At 49.0% G+C, this 14,398-nt stretch overlaps 1 pseudogene; it reads left to right on the top strand.

Moving 5' to 3' along the window:
* The first annotated feature begins 185 nt into the window (after positions 1-185).
* Positions 186-4,822, top strand: LOC124011590 (annotated as a pseudogene).
* The last annotated feature ends 9,576 nt before the right edge of the window (positions 4,823-14,398 follow it).

Below are 14,398 nucleotides of genomic sequence, written 5' to 3'. Positions count from 1 at the left end.
ATTTCACTGCTGCCAAGCACCGATCAGCGCTACCTCAGGAAGCTCCAAATAAGGGCAAGGAAATGGAAACCCACCGGAATAGGTCCTTGTGTAGTTACTACCTTACATGGCATGGTGGAGCAGGGTTTTCCGGAAAGTTCGCAGCCTGCTGCACAGATGGGAAATCCGAATCTAAACTACGGGCCATTGGGGAGAGAGCAAGAATTATGCCTCGTTCTCTAGCAGGGATTCTCATATGAAGATGCATCGATTCAGGGCTGAGGAAGAGCTGGTGTCTTCCCGCGATTTATTGCACTGGCTCAATATAAAGTCTCTCCTCTCCGCTTTTTCCCCAGGCTAATGTCATGTGTCCTCCGCTGCAGTGCCTAAATATGGGCTTCCTCTACTCCATATATGGACATCTACGTCACGGTGAGAGGGTATATAAAGGAGTCGTAATTCTCTGCGCATGAAAGAGAGCCCTCAGTGCCCAGAACATTTAACGTAAGAGCAGGATAGACATACGCACACACATACTGCGCTATCTCCCTATCCGAAAGCATTTGACAGAGAAAGTAGAAGTGAATTCAAAACAACAACAACAACAACATTATCCAAAAGGGCAGCACCCTAGTTGGATTCAACCAGTGAAAAAACCCAACATATATTAATGATTACTATTATCATCTGATTTAGGGAATGAGTAAAAGGGACACATCTGATCTGAACAATATTTTCTGATAGAAAATTTTTTAAAAGTGGATTTTATTCATCTTGGACAAAAGGAAAAAAATAGAAGAAGACTTTTGAAGAACCAGAAGAAAGAGTGAAAGAAACAGAAGAGAAGATATCCTCATCCTCAGCAGCAGTAGCAGTCTGACCCTGCTCTCTGAGGTGGACTGGTGATTCCACTCTGCCCAGCCTCGCTGCACTCATTTTCAGCCTCCAGCACAGCCTCAGGCCCCTACAGGTCCACTTCTCTGGAGGATGGCTGCAGCCAAGACAGAGATGCTCCTTCCAGCCCTGCAGATTTCAGACCCCCTCAGCTTCCCCCACTCTCCCATGGATAACTACCCCAAGCTGGAGGAGATGATGATGCTGAGCTCCGCTGGGACCCCCTTCCTCTCTGCATCAGCGCCCGAGGGAGCAGGCTTCGGATCGGGGGAGCAAGGAGAGCATTATGATCACCTTGCTGGAGGTAAGATGATCTGCTTGTTATATTGCTGGGAGGAATTGCTTTACTGTAATGTGTGATAGACAGCTGCTGCTTTGCTGTGTGCAGTAGCATAATGCATGGCATGAAACAGTTGTTGCAGAACTTAAATTATTATTTATGTTCACCTGGCAATTATTAATTCAATTTCAACGTAGAGAGAAGACTCTAAATATGATGAATATGTTCTTTGACTGAGATATGGCTAATTTTCATGATGGTTTGATATGAACTTTTTTCAAATTAAGAAATTCATTGCTGAATAGTAATAAAGAAGTTTAATTTATGATGATTGGAAATACAAAACTCAGAAATGTAGAATTGTATAAATTAAATTGTAGCTCTTCATCACTATTGAATGGTATTTGGACTTGAGCGTGGCTCACTCATTGCATACCTTTTAGAAAGTCTAGAGCTCAATTTGAATTGCATTCTTAAAACCAGCTGAACTGCCGTTTCAGTAATCAATTGCCTTTGGCCTTGTTGCTGACATCAAGAGCTTGGTGTGTGTGTGTGCCTGCATGCATGCATGTGTGTGCTTGTGCGAATGCGTAACAGAAATATTTATATATTTAAATGCATGCATGCAAATGACTTGGCCTGACTTGCACGACAGCGCTCATCTATCTTTTGGTTAGTGGAGGAAATGGCTGGTGTGGGAGTTTAGGAGTGGGAAGGAGCTGGGGTGGCTGGGAGGCAGGGAGGTTCTTCTGCTCTGCGTAGGAACCTGCTGCTGTTAGAGAGGAAAGGGGCAACCCTGTCCACCTCTCTGGCAGGATTCCCCTCTGCCTCCCTCCCTCCCGAGTCCCTCCTCCTCTCTCTCTCTCTCTCTCTCTCTCTCCTGCCAGCATATTGACAGGTTGATTAATGTCCCCTCTCTCTCCCTGCAGATACGTTACCTGATATCTCCATGAACTGTGAGAAGTCGATGGGCGAGCAGAGCTACTCTACCCAGCGGCTGCCTCCCATCTCCTACACTGGCCGCTTCACCCTGGAGCCAGCCACCAACTGCAGCAACAGCCTGTGGGCTGAGCCCCTGTTCAGCCTGGTCAGCGGGCTGGTGGGGATCAACACCCCTTCTACCTCTGCCCCGCCCTCCTCCGTCTCTCAGACTGGCACCTCTTCCTCGTCCCCGTCCTCTATCTCCTCAGTCACCATTTCCTCTCAGAGCTGCAGTCTGAGCTGCTCTGTCCACCACAGTGAGAATATCCCCATCTACTCAGCTGCTCCTACGTACTCCAGCACCAGCTCTGACATGTTCTCTGACCAGGGCCAGGGCTTCCCTCTCCCCGCGGGGGGGTCGCTCCAGTACCCCCCGCCAACCTACTCCAATGGCAAGACGTGTGGCTCCAGCTTTCCTGTGCCCATGATCCCTGACTACCTATTCCCCCAGCAGCAGGGGGAGATAAGCCTGCTACAGGATCAGAAGCCCTTCCAGAATGGGTCTGGCCAGCCCTCCCTCACTCCCCTGTCCACCATCAAAGCCTTTGCCACCCAGACGGGCTCCCAGGACTTGAAAAGTGTCTACCAGTCCCAGCTGATCAAGCCGAGCCGCATGCGCAAGTACCCCAACCGTCCCAGCAAGACACCGCCCCACGAGAGGCCTTATGCCTGCCCTGTGGAAACGTGTGACCGCCGTTTCTCCCGCTCCGATGAGCTGACGCGCCACATCCGCATCCACACGGGCCAGAAGCCCTTCCAGTGCCGGATCTGCATGCGCAACTTCAGCCGCAGCGACCACCTGACCACGCACATTCGCACGCACACTGGCGAGAAGCCCTTCCCCTGCGAGATCTGTGGGCGCAAGTTCGCCCGCAGCGATGAGAGGAAGAGGCACACCAAGATCCACCTGAGGCAAAAGGACAAGAAGGCGGAGAAGGGCGGGGTGGCCGGGGCGGTGGCAGAGGCACCAGTATCAGCCCCCCCCCCTCAGTCTCCTCTTACCCCTCTCCAGTCACATCCTGCTACTCCTCTCCGGTCCACACCTCGTACCCCTCTCCCTCAATCGCCACCTCGTACCCCTCTCCCTCCATCGCCACCACCTACCCCTCTGTCTCCATGTCCATGTCCAGTACTTTTCAGTCCTCCATGGTCTCCTCCTTCCCCTCCTCCGTAGCCTCCATCTACTCCTCTCCGGTCCCCACCCCGCTATCAGACATGCATTCCACACTCTCCCCAAGGACAATCGAGATCTGCTAAGCAAGAGAAAATATACTTTTTATTCTTTCCTCCTCCTCCCCACCACACAGTACAGTCTCTTTGAGGGGAGAAATCAGCATCAAAAGACATATTCCACTTCTGAAAAGACTTCTCTGCCTGCTCCCTCTGCAAGCTCTGTTCAGTGCTCAATCCTCAGATTCACCCGAAGAAGAGATTAAAACACAGGTCAAGGACCGGGCAAAGACAATATAGAACACGAGAAAGGAGTTTCTCCTCTCAGTTGGTAAAGCAAATGCAGGGCTTAAAACGAGGCATATGAGACTTTCTCGAGCCATAGTTGAAACAGGTAAAGACCGGTTGGTCGTTCTTATGAGTGAAAACATAGAGACAGACAGACAAACTGAACATCCAGTCGTCCTGTAACTAAGGCACTGAGAGATAGACAGACGAGCTGTAACTAAGGCACTAAGAGACAGACAGACGGACAGAACATCCAGTCGAGCTGTAACTAAGGCACTAAGAGACAGACAGACGGACAGAACATCCAGTCGAGCTGTAACTAAGGCACTAAGAGACAGACAGACGGACAGAACATCCAGTCGAGCTGTAACTAAGGCACTAAGAGACAGACAGACGGACAGAACATCCAGTCGAGCTGTAACTAAGGCACTAAGAGACGTTTTATGTATATTGTACTTGTGCCATGTTTTGTTATTTTTTTCTGTTATTTGGTACCATTGATGTGAAAAACATATTTGCATAATTGCATTGTATTATTTGAAGTGAGCAGGGCCATATTTTGAATTCTAATACTTTCTCTGTAGTGATGACGATGATGTGATACGGTTTTTACTTTGTTTGATGACGAAAATAAGCACTTAAGTATTCCAGCATGTGTTAAGAGTGATGTTAGTTTCTCTTGTTTTGTAAATATCATCCACTGGTACTATCTTTCTCTTGCTCACATCATGTGACATATCAGTCTGTTATGTGGACAGAAAAAAACTTCCCGTTAAAAAAAAATCCCCAAAACCAAACCACCGTTCCTGTTTCTGGTGCCATTTTGTGACGCCTTGCTGATGCTTTGACACGTCTGCGTGCAAGAGAAGATGCGTTGTGTCTCGCCTTAAGGGTTGAAGGGGTCGTTTTGTTACAGAATGTAAGTCGTGCTCAGACTCTGAAGAAGCACAGAAAGGGGTGTGATGACACAAGGACACTGCTTCATTTCTTTAGAACGTAAGCAAAAGAGAGAGATTATAAACTATATTTTTGTAACTACAAGTGTAAATATCCACGACTTCAAGTTGGAATGTTGTACTTACCTACTGAGTAGGCATGGGATTCTTTTGTATGTTATATACATGCGGTTCATTATTTTATGGTTTATCCTTATTTTGTATTTGTGTTTGTTAAACCAAGTGACTGTTTCTGGCTTCTCAACACATTAAATGCGCTTAACTGCCAATGGGATATTTGGTGTACAAGATATTCTCCCAGAAATGAAATATAAATAAAATATAAATATATGTATAGAATTTTATTCCATATCTTATCACTGGCTGGTTTCAAATATTTCCATTGGTACTTAACAAAAATCATATTGGAGCATCTCATTGCATTTCATAGCTGATCCTACATCCTCACCCATCCCTGCTTAAGCATATAACCTTCACATGTACATCATATGTCATAATCCTATATGTCAATTGCATGCTCTGCTCTACGGGTGCATTTCCCCACAGTTCCCACATCATAGAGACCTTTAATTGAAGAGAACTTACCCAGCATGATTTCTGGGTCACTATATTTATCATTGTTCTTCTGTTGAACCTTCATATCATTGACAATGCAAATGCACGACTCCCGTGCCTATCTAGGCTGTATGAAGATGGGGACTTGCTGTAGGATTTCATGTTGCTTTGATAAATTAGTCTCGTCGACATGTAGCTCATCCTTAGGGTAATTGTGCACGAGCAGAAGTGTGTGAATGAGATTCAAATCATTCAATCAAAAGAGGCTCATTGTTTTTAGATGTTGGACATTCAGTGAACTATTACATAACTAGGCCTAATGGGACATACACTGAGTGGACAAAACATTAGGAACACCTGCTCTTTCCATGACATAGACTGACCAGGTGAATCCAGGTGAAAGCTAGGATCCCTTGTTGATGTCACTTGTTTAATCCACTTCAATCAGTGTTGATGAAGGGGAGGAGACAGTTTAAATAAGGATTTCTAATCCTTGAGACAATTGAGACATGGATTATGTGTGTGCCATTCTTAAGGTGAATGGCCAAGACAAAAGATTTAAGTGCCTTTGTTCAGGGTATGGTAATGGATGCCAGGCGCACTGGTTAAAGTGTGTCAAGAACTACAATGGTGCTGTGTTTTCACACTCAACAGTGTCCTGTGTGTATCAAGAATGGTCCACCACACAAAGGACATCCAGTCAACTTAAAACAAATGTGGGAAGCATTGGAGTCAACATGGGCCTTCATCCCTACGGAATGCTTTCGACAACTTGTAGAGTCTATGCCCCGATGAATTGAGACTATTCTTAGGGCAAAGGGGGGTGTTTTGTACACTCATACATATACACCCAAAGTCGGAAGATTACATACACCTTAGCCAACTACATTTAAACTAATTTTTTCACAATTCCTGACATTTAATCCTCGTAAAAATTCCCTGCCTTAGTTGAATTAGGATCACCACTTTATTTTAATTTGAAATGTCAGAATAATAGTAGAGAAAATTATTTATTTCAGCTTTAATTTCATTCATTCATCACAATCCCAGTGTGTCAGAAGTTTACATACACTCAATTAGTATTTGGTAGCATTGCCTTTAAATTGTTTAACTTTGGTAAAACATTTTGGGTAGCCTTCCACAAGCTTCCCACAATAAATTTGGTGAATTTTGGCCCATTCCTTTTAACTGAGTCAGGTTTGTAGGCCTCATTGCTCGCACACGCTTTTTCAGTTCTGCCCCCAAATTTTCTACAGGATTGAGGTCAGGGCTTTGTGATGGCCACTCCAATACCTTGACTTTGTTGTCCTTAAGCCATTTTGCCACAACTTTGGAAGTATGCTTGGGGTCAAGTATCCTCGGGGGGGGGGCAGGGTAGCCTAGTGGTTAGAGTGTTGGACTAGTAACCGAAAGGTTGCAAGTTTGAATCCCCGAGCTGACAAGGTACAAATCTGTCGTTCTGCCCCTGAACAGGCAGTTAACCCACTGTTCCTAGGCCATCATTGAAAATAAGAATCTGTTCTTAACTGACTTGCCTGGTAAAATAAAAATATATATTTCTTGTCCATTTGGAAGACCCATTTGTGACCAAGCTTTAACTTCCTGACTGATGTCTTGAGATGTTGCTTCAATATATCCACATTCTTTTCTTTCCTCATCTATTTTGTGAGGTGCACCAGTCCTTCCTGCAGCAAAACACCCCCACAACATGATGCTGCCACCCGCATGCTTCACGGTTGGGATGGTGTTCTTCGACTTGCAAGCCTCCCCCTTTTACCTCCAAACACAACGATGGTCATTATGGCCAAACAGTTCTATTTTGTTTCATCAGACCAGAGGACATTTCTCCAATATGTACAATATTTGTCCCAATGTGCAGTGGCAAAATGTAGTCTGTTTTTTTATGGCGTTTTTGGAGCAGTGGCTTCTTCCTTGCTGACCGGCCTTTCAGGTTATGTTGATATTGGACTTGTTTTACTGTGAATATAGATACTTTTGTACCTGTTTCCTTTCCTTTGCTGTTGTTCTGGGATTGATTTGCACTTTTCACACCAAAGTACGTTCATCTCTAGGAGACAGAACGGTTCTCCTTCCTGAGCGGTATGACGGCTGCGTGGTCCCATGGTGTTTATACTTGCGTACTATTGTTTGTACAGATGACGGTGGTAGCTTCAGGTGTTTGGAAATTGCTCCCAAGGATGAACCAGACTTGTGGAAGTCTACAATGTTTTCTGAGGTCTTGGCTGATTTCTTTTGATTTTCCAATGATGTCAAGCAAAGAGGCGCTGAGTTTGAAGGTAGGCCTTGAAATACATCCACAGGTACACCTCCAATTAACTCAAATGATGTCAGTTAGCTTATCAATTAGCCTATCAGAGGCTTCTAAAGCCATGACATCATTTTCTGGAGTTTTCCAAGCTGTTTAAAAACATAGTCAACTTAGTGTACGTAAACCTCTGACCCACTGGAATTGTGATACAGTGAATTATAAGTGAAATAATCTATCTGTAAACAATTGTTGGAATAATTGCTTGTGTCATGCACAAAGTAGATGTCCTAACCGACCTGCCAAAACTATAGTTTGTTAACAAGGAATGTGTGGAGTGGTTGAAATAGAGTTTTAATGACTCCAACCTAAGTGCATGTAAACTTCTGACTTCAACTGTATATTACTAAGAGGCAAAGCAAATAGTTTGTTCAGCACTCTCTTATGCTTGGGGATCATTGGGGGAACGTAGGCCTAAAACATTGAGACCCAGTGTGACTCTGTGAATTTAACCGTGACGGTTTAATTATCGAATGTACAAAGCAGATGAAACCATGGACAGTAGCCAGAAGATTCCGACCCCTGCCTTGTTTACACTGAGCTGCACTGGAGTCAGAACACCATCATGGTTGGATATTGGTCAGAAAACGTACCTCAATGCAGGGATGGGATATGCCACTGTATTGCAAATCTTTATCCAAACTGATACATTTAAAAATATCTAAATACTGCTTGTTTTTCCGTAAATCTGCCTTTTTCATCCTCATGTGAGCCAGCAGTAGCCACCACAGCCATTTTGTAATGGCAGTGTCAGCAAATCAACTCCTTTGTTGTTCAATGCAACATGATATTCCATAATGGCTACTGCTAGCTAGAATGAGGACTAAGAGGGTCGTTTTCCGGAAAACAAGCAGTATTCCAATCTTCTCGTTGTATCAGTTTGGATACCGTTTGCATTACAGGAACGTTCTCCTGCAACAGGGTGATCAAATTAAAAGCATATCTGTATATACAACAAACTGTATGAACATCAATCTAGTACAGGCAAGTAGGCCTAAAGTGTTTTCCAAAAATTATGGGTCATTTTGTGTTGTGCAATACACTCACCACCAAAATATGCAAAACACAAACACAGTTAAAAAAGGAAGAGGAAAAATAAGTGAAAGAGCAAATGAGAGGGAAATGATCGAGGGAAATAATGAATATAATTGGTCTCCTGATCCCAAACTGACTTTCTAAATTGGGTCTGATGAGGTGTGTGAGTGTGTGTAATTTTGCCATGTTAGCAATGTTATCCACCGTCCCTGTGTGCTCCAATATATTTCCCTAACATTCAGTCCCCCTAAGAGACATCCCTGGACACACCCCTCCTCTCTTCTGCTGACTGAAACTGTGTGTGTGTGTGTGTGTGTCCAAACACAGCAAATCAATGCAGAGATAGAAACAATAACAACAACAGCCAGCAAGCAAACAATGCAGCTACAAGATAAAGGACGCCCCATTTTCAGGATAAGAAATGTACATCATTACCATATTTCGATAAATAATTGAATTATACACAACAATATGTTTCGGCATGGACACACACCCAAACACACACAAGCACAAACCAGCACTGAAGGTAATTCTTTAGAGGCTGTTGTGAGGACCGAGATTAAACCTATTCTTTGGCTAAAAAACATTTTAAATTTGATTGCTGTGTTTTAAAGTTTCCCATCATTGTTTGTTTCCAGTATTATTGTGGTTACAGAGGCTATATGTCATATGGAAAATCAGTAGCTCCTGTTGTCTTTGTGAGGTCTTGTTACTGTCAGATTCCTCCAGTATCTTCTGGCTGCATTCAGCACAAGCAGGAAGTTACTATGGGCCAACTTTGTCACAATGTGTCCATCACACCAACTTCAGAGAGGAGGGCATGTGTCTGGGATGTGTGGAACATTACCGTTTCCCTTTGCTGCTGTTCTAAGGCTTTCTAGCACATATCAAAGTTCATGTGCAGGCATGTTCTGTTTGAGGAGGAGTTGTGGGGAGCAGAGTGGGGGCGAGGGTGGGTGCGTTGTGGCTTCCCTGCGCCCTAACCCACAATGGAGCCACCTCATGGCCCCCACGGGCCTCCACTTCAAGAGCCCTGCCTTTGTTAAAAAATGTATTTGTTCACTTATTCTTTTTGGAGAGCTGTGATAGAGTACAAAAAGCATGACTAAAAGGGAGTCATTCCTCTCTCCCTTAATCCCTTGTCTCTCTCATTTTCTCTCTCTCTTCTTCACTCTCTCTCTCTTTTTTTCTCTCTCTCTTGCCTCTCTCTCTCTCTCTCTCTCTCTCTCTCTCTCTCTCTCTCTCTCTCTTTTTTCTCTCTCTCTCTTGTCTCTCTCTCTTGTTGTCTCTCTCTTCTTCTCTCTCTTTTTCTCTCTCTCTCTCTCTTGGGCGCTGCTGATTTAACTGGCGATCCCAATGATCCATCCCCTCTCTATTCTGATGCAAGGTCTGTCTGCACGGTTAGCTTTCATCCACATACAAATCTCTTATTGCCTCTTGGCCCTCAGGCCTTTTAAAGATGCCTTTTTGAAATGTGTTGTTTGATGAGCACATCATTGGCTAAGTCCCGCAGTGATTAGAAGTGACTTTAATGTGGGCAGGGAGTGAGGCAGGAGCCCCTGAACCTTGGTCCCGCCCCCCCTGGCCCGTTGGCCCCTTTTGACCCGGCCCCCCAGCCCCTCGACCCCTCACAGCCTCTCGGTCCCTCGACCCCCGGCCCCTCGGCCCTCAGCACCTCGGCCCCTGGCCTCCATGTGGTGGAGAAGTGGGCACACACACCTGCCCTAGAACAGCTGTCAGGAGAGAGACCCCTGTTTCTGATCCTCTCACCCAGCAGGGAGAGGTTAAACATGGGGGAGAACACTGGGGGATGGGCCTCAGCCTCACAACCTCTCAGCCTCTCAGCCTCTCAGCCCCTCAGCCCCTCAGTCTCTCAGTCTCTCAGCCCCTCAGCCTCTCAGCCTCTCAGCCTCTCAGCCCCTCAGCCCCTCAGTCTCTCAGTCTCTCAGCCCCTCAGCCTCTCAGCCTCTCAGCCTCTCAGCCCCTCAGCCCCTCAGTCTCTCAGCCCCTCAGCCTCTCAGCCTCTCAGCCTCTCAGCCTCTCAGCCTCTCAGCACCTCAGCCCCTCCGTCTCTCAGTCTCTCAGCCCCTCAGCCTCTCAGCTTCTCCGCCTCTCAGCCCCTCAGCCCCCCAGTCTCTCAGTCTCTCAGCCCCTCAGTCTTTCAGTCTCTCAGGCCCTCAACCCCTCAGCCTCTCAGCCCCTCAGCCTCTCAGCCTCTCAGCCTCTCAGCCACTCAGCCCCTCAGTCTCTCAGCTCTCAGCCCCTCAGCCTCTCAGTCTCTCAGCCCCTAAGCCTCTCAGCCCCTCAGCCTCTCAGCCCCTCAGCCTCTCAGCCCCTCAGTCCCTCAGTCTCTCAGTCTCTCAGTCTCTCAACCCTTCAGACCCTCAGACTCTCAGCCTCTCAGCCTCTCAGCCCCTCAGCCCCTCAGTCTCTCAGTCTCTCAGTTTCTCAACCCATCAGCCCCTCAGTCTCTCAGTCTCTCAGCCCCTCAGCCTCTCAGCTTCTCAGCCTCTCAGCCCCTCAGCCCCCCAGTCTCTCAGTCTCTCAGCCCCTCAGTCTCTCAGTCACTCAACCCCTCAGCCTCTCAGCCCCTCAGCCTCTCAGACTCTCAGCCTCTCAGCCCCTCAGCCCCTCAGTCCCTCAGTCTCTCAGCCCCTCAATATCTCAGTCTCTCAGTCTCTCAGCCCCTCAGCCTCTCAGCCCCCCAGCCTCTTAACTCCTCAGCCGCTCAGCCTCTCAGCCCCTCAGCCCCTCAGTCTATCAGTCTCTCAGCCTCTCAGCCTCTCAGCCTCTCAGCCCCTCAGCCTCTCAGCCTCTCAGCCTCTCTGCACCTCAGCCCCTCAGTCTCTCAGTCTCTCAGTCTCTCAACCCCTCATCCCCTCAGTCTCTCAGCCTCTCAGCCTCTCAGCCTCTCAGCCTCTCAGCCTCTCAGCCTCTCAGCCTCTCTGCACCTCAGCCCCTCAGTCTCTCAGTCTCTCAACCCCTCATCCCCTCAGTCTCTCAGTCTCTCAGCCCCTCAGCCTCTCAGTCTCTCAGCCCCTCAGTCTCTCAGTCTCTCAGCCTCTCAGCCTCTCAGCCTCTCAGCCTCTCAGCCCCTCAGCCTCTCAGCCTCTCAGCCTCTCTGCACCTCAGCCCCTCAGTCTCTCAGTCTCTCAACCCCTCAGCCCCTCAGTCTCTCAGTCTCTCAGCCCCTCAGCCTCTCAGCCCCCCAGCCTCTTAACTCCTCAGCCGCTCAGCCTCTCAGCCCCTCAGCCCCTCAGTCTATCAGTCTCTCAGCCTTTCAGCCTCTCAGCCTCTCAGCCCCTCAGCCTCTCAGCCTCTCAGCCTCTCTGCACCTCAGCCCCTCAGTCTCTCAGTCTCTCAGTCTCTCAACCCCTCATCCCCTCAGCCTCTCAGCCTCTCAGCCTCTCAGCCTCTCAGCCTCTCTGCACCTCAGCCCCTCAGTCTCTCAGTCTCTCAACCCCTCATCCCCTCAGCCTCTCAGTCTCTCAGCCCCTCAGTCTCTCAGTCTCTCAGCCTCTCAGCCTCTCAGCCTCTCAGCCTCTCAGCCCCTCAGCCTCTCAGCCTCTCAGCCTCTCAGCCCCTCAGTCTCTCAGTCTCTCAACCCCTCAGCCCCTCAGTCTCTCAGTCTCTCAGCCCCTCAGCCTCTCAGACTCTCAGCCTCTCAGCCTCTCAGCCCCTCAGTCTCTCAGTCTCTCAGTTTCTCAACCCATCAGCCCCTCAGTCTTTCAGTCTCTCAGCCCCTCAGCCTCTCAGTCTCTCAGCCCCTCAGTCCCTCAGGCTCTCAGCCTCTCAGCCTCTCAGCCTCTCAGCCTCTCAGCCCCTCAGCCTCTCAGCCTCTCAGCCTCTCTGCACCTCAGCCCCTCAGTCTCTCAGTCTCTCAACCCCTCAGCCCCTCAGTCGCTCAGTCTCTCAGCCCCTCAGCCTCTCAGACTCTCAGCCTCTCAGCCTCTCAGCCCCTCAGCCCCTCAGTCTCTCAGTCTCTCAGTTTCTCAACCCATCAGCCCCTCAGTCTTTCAGTCTCTCAGCCCCTCAGCCCCTCAGCCCCTCAGCCCCTCAGCCTCTCAGTCCCTTAGCCTCCCAGCCCCTCAGCCCCTCAGTCTCTCAGTCTCTCAGTCTCTCAACCCCTCAGCCCCTCAGTCTCTCAGTCTCTCAGCCCCTCAGCCTCTCAGCCCCTCAGCCTCTCAGCCTCTCAGCCTCTCAGCCCCTCAGCCCCTCAATCCCTCAGTCTCTCAGCCCCTCAATATCTCAGTCTCTCAGTCTCTTAGCCCCTCAGCCTCTCAGCCCCCCAGCCTCTTAACTCCTCAGCCTCTCAGCCTCTCAGCCCCTCAGCCCCTCAGTCTATCAGTCTCTCAGCCTCTCAGCCTCTCAGCCTCTCAGCCCCTCAGCCTCTCAGCCTCTCAGCCTCTCAGCCTCTCTGCACCTCAGCCCCTCAGTCTCTCAGTCTCTCAGTCTCTCAACCCCTCATCCCCTCAGTCTCTCAGTCTCTCAGTCTCTCAACCCCTTAGCCCCTCAGTCTCTCAGTCTCTCAGCCCTTCAGCCTCTCAGCCCCTCAGCCTCTCAGCCTCTCAGCCTCTCAGCCCCTCAGCCCCTTCAGTCCCTCAGTCTCTCAGCCCCTCAATATCTCAGTCTCTCAGTCTCTCAGCCCCTCAGCCTCTCAGCCCCCCAGCCTCTTAACTCCTCAGCCTCTCAGCCTCTCAGCCCCTCAGCCCCTCAGTCTATCAGTCTCTCAGCCTCTCAGCCTCTCAGCCTCTCAGCCTCCCAGCCCCTCAGGCTCTCAGTCTCTCAGCCTCTCAGCCTCTCTGCACCTCAGCCCCTCAGCCTCTCAGACTCTCAGCCTCTCAGCCTCTCAGCCCCTCAGCCCCTCAGTCTCTCAGTCTCTCAGTTTCTCAACCCATCAGCCCCTCAGTCTCTCAGTCTATCAGTCTCTAGGCCTCTCAGCCTCTCAGCCTCTCAGCCCCTCAGGCTCTCAGCCTCTCAGCCTCTCAGCCCCTCAGCCCCTCAGCCCCTCAGTCTCTCAGTCTCTCAGCCCCTCAGTCTTTCAGTCTCTCAGACCCTCAGCCCCTCAGCCCCTCAGCCTCTCAGCCCCTTAGCCTCCCAGCCCCTCAGCCCCTCAGTCTCTCAGTCTCTCAGTCTCTCAACCCCTCAGCCCCTCAGTCTCTCAGTCTCTCAGCCCCTCAGCCTCTCAGCCTCTCAGCCTCTCAGCCCCTCAGCCCCTCAGTCCCTCAGTCTCTCAGCCCCTCAGTATCTCAGTCTCTCAGTCTCTCAGCCCCTCAGCCTCTCAGCCCCGCAGCCTCTTAACTCCTCAGCCTCTCAGCCTTTCAGACTCTCAACCTCTATGTGAATGAAGGACTTACTGGCATCAGCATCACAGATCTCTATCCCAGGAGGAGGACAGGGACTGTAGCAGTAGGATTTGCCTCGTAACGTATTTTTTCTGGTCTTTTCATGCAGAGACACAGTGATCTCATTTTGAGTAGGATGCCCAGGATATCGTTTCATCTCTATCTCACTGACCAACAGGGAGCACAGGATGTAGTCAACGTAGTAGGTGTTTTTAGTAATTTCATGTCCCCAACACCTGTTGAATCTTGTGGATGTTCACACCATATACATTTTCGCTATTACACATAATGGGACCCCAGACCCTGTTATTTTAGCTTGTTATTACAGCTGGTCATGAAGATGAGGTCAGTAAAAATGGTCAGAGATACTTCCATTCATCAGTGACATTGTTTATGACAGGTCTGGGCCCTGTGATTTACCCACGAAATCGGTGTTCCGGCAGCCTGTGAACGTCTATCTAGCAGCTTTGGCATCAATCTGTAACCACTCAATTATCAAACCAGACCCATCTCAGACCACTCTCATACCAAGCTGACCCAACAGGTCAAAAAACCGAATCAAATTATATTTGTCACATGCTTCGTATAC

This window comes from Oncorhynchus gorbuscha, linkage group LG23 (genome assembly GCF_021184085.1).
Source record: "Oncorhynchus gorbuscha isolate QuinsamMale2020 ecotype Even-year linkage group LG23, OgorEven_v1.0, whole genome shotgun sequence".
Taxonomy (NCBI): domain Eukaryota; kingdom Metazoa; phylum Chordata; class Actinopteri; order Salmoniformes; family Salmonidae; genus Oncorhynchus; species Oncorhynchus gorbuscha.
This window is presented reverse-complemented; position numbering and strand designations above follow the sequence as displayed.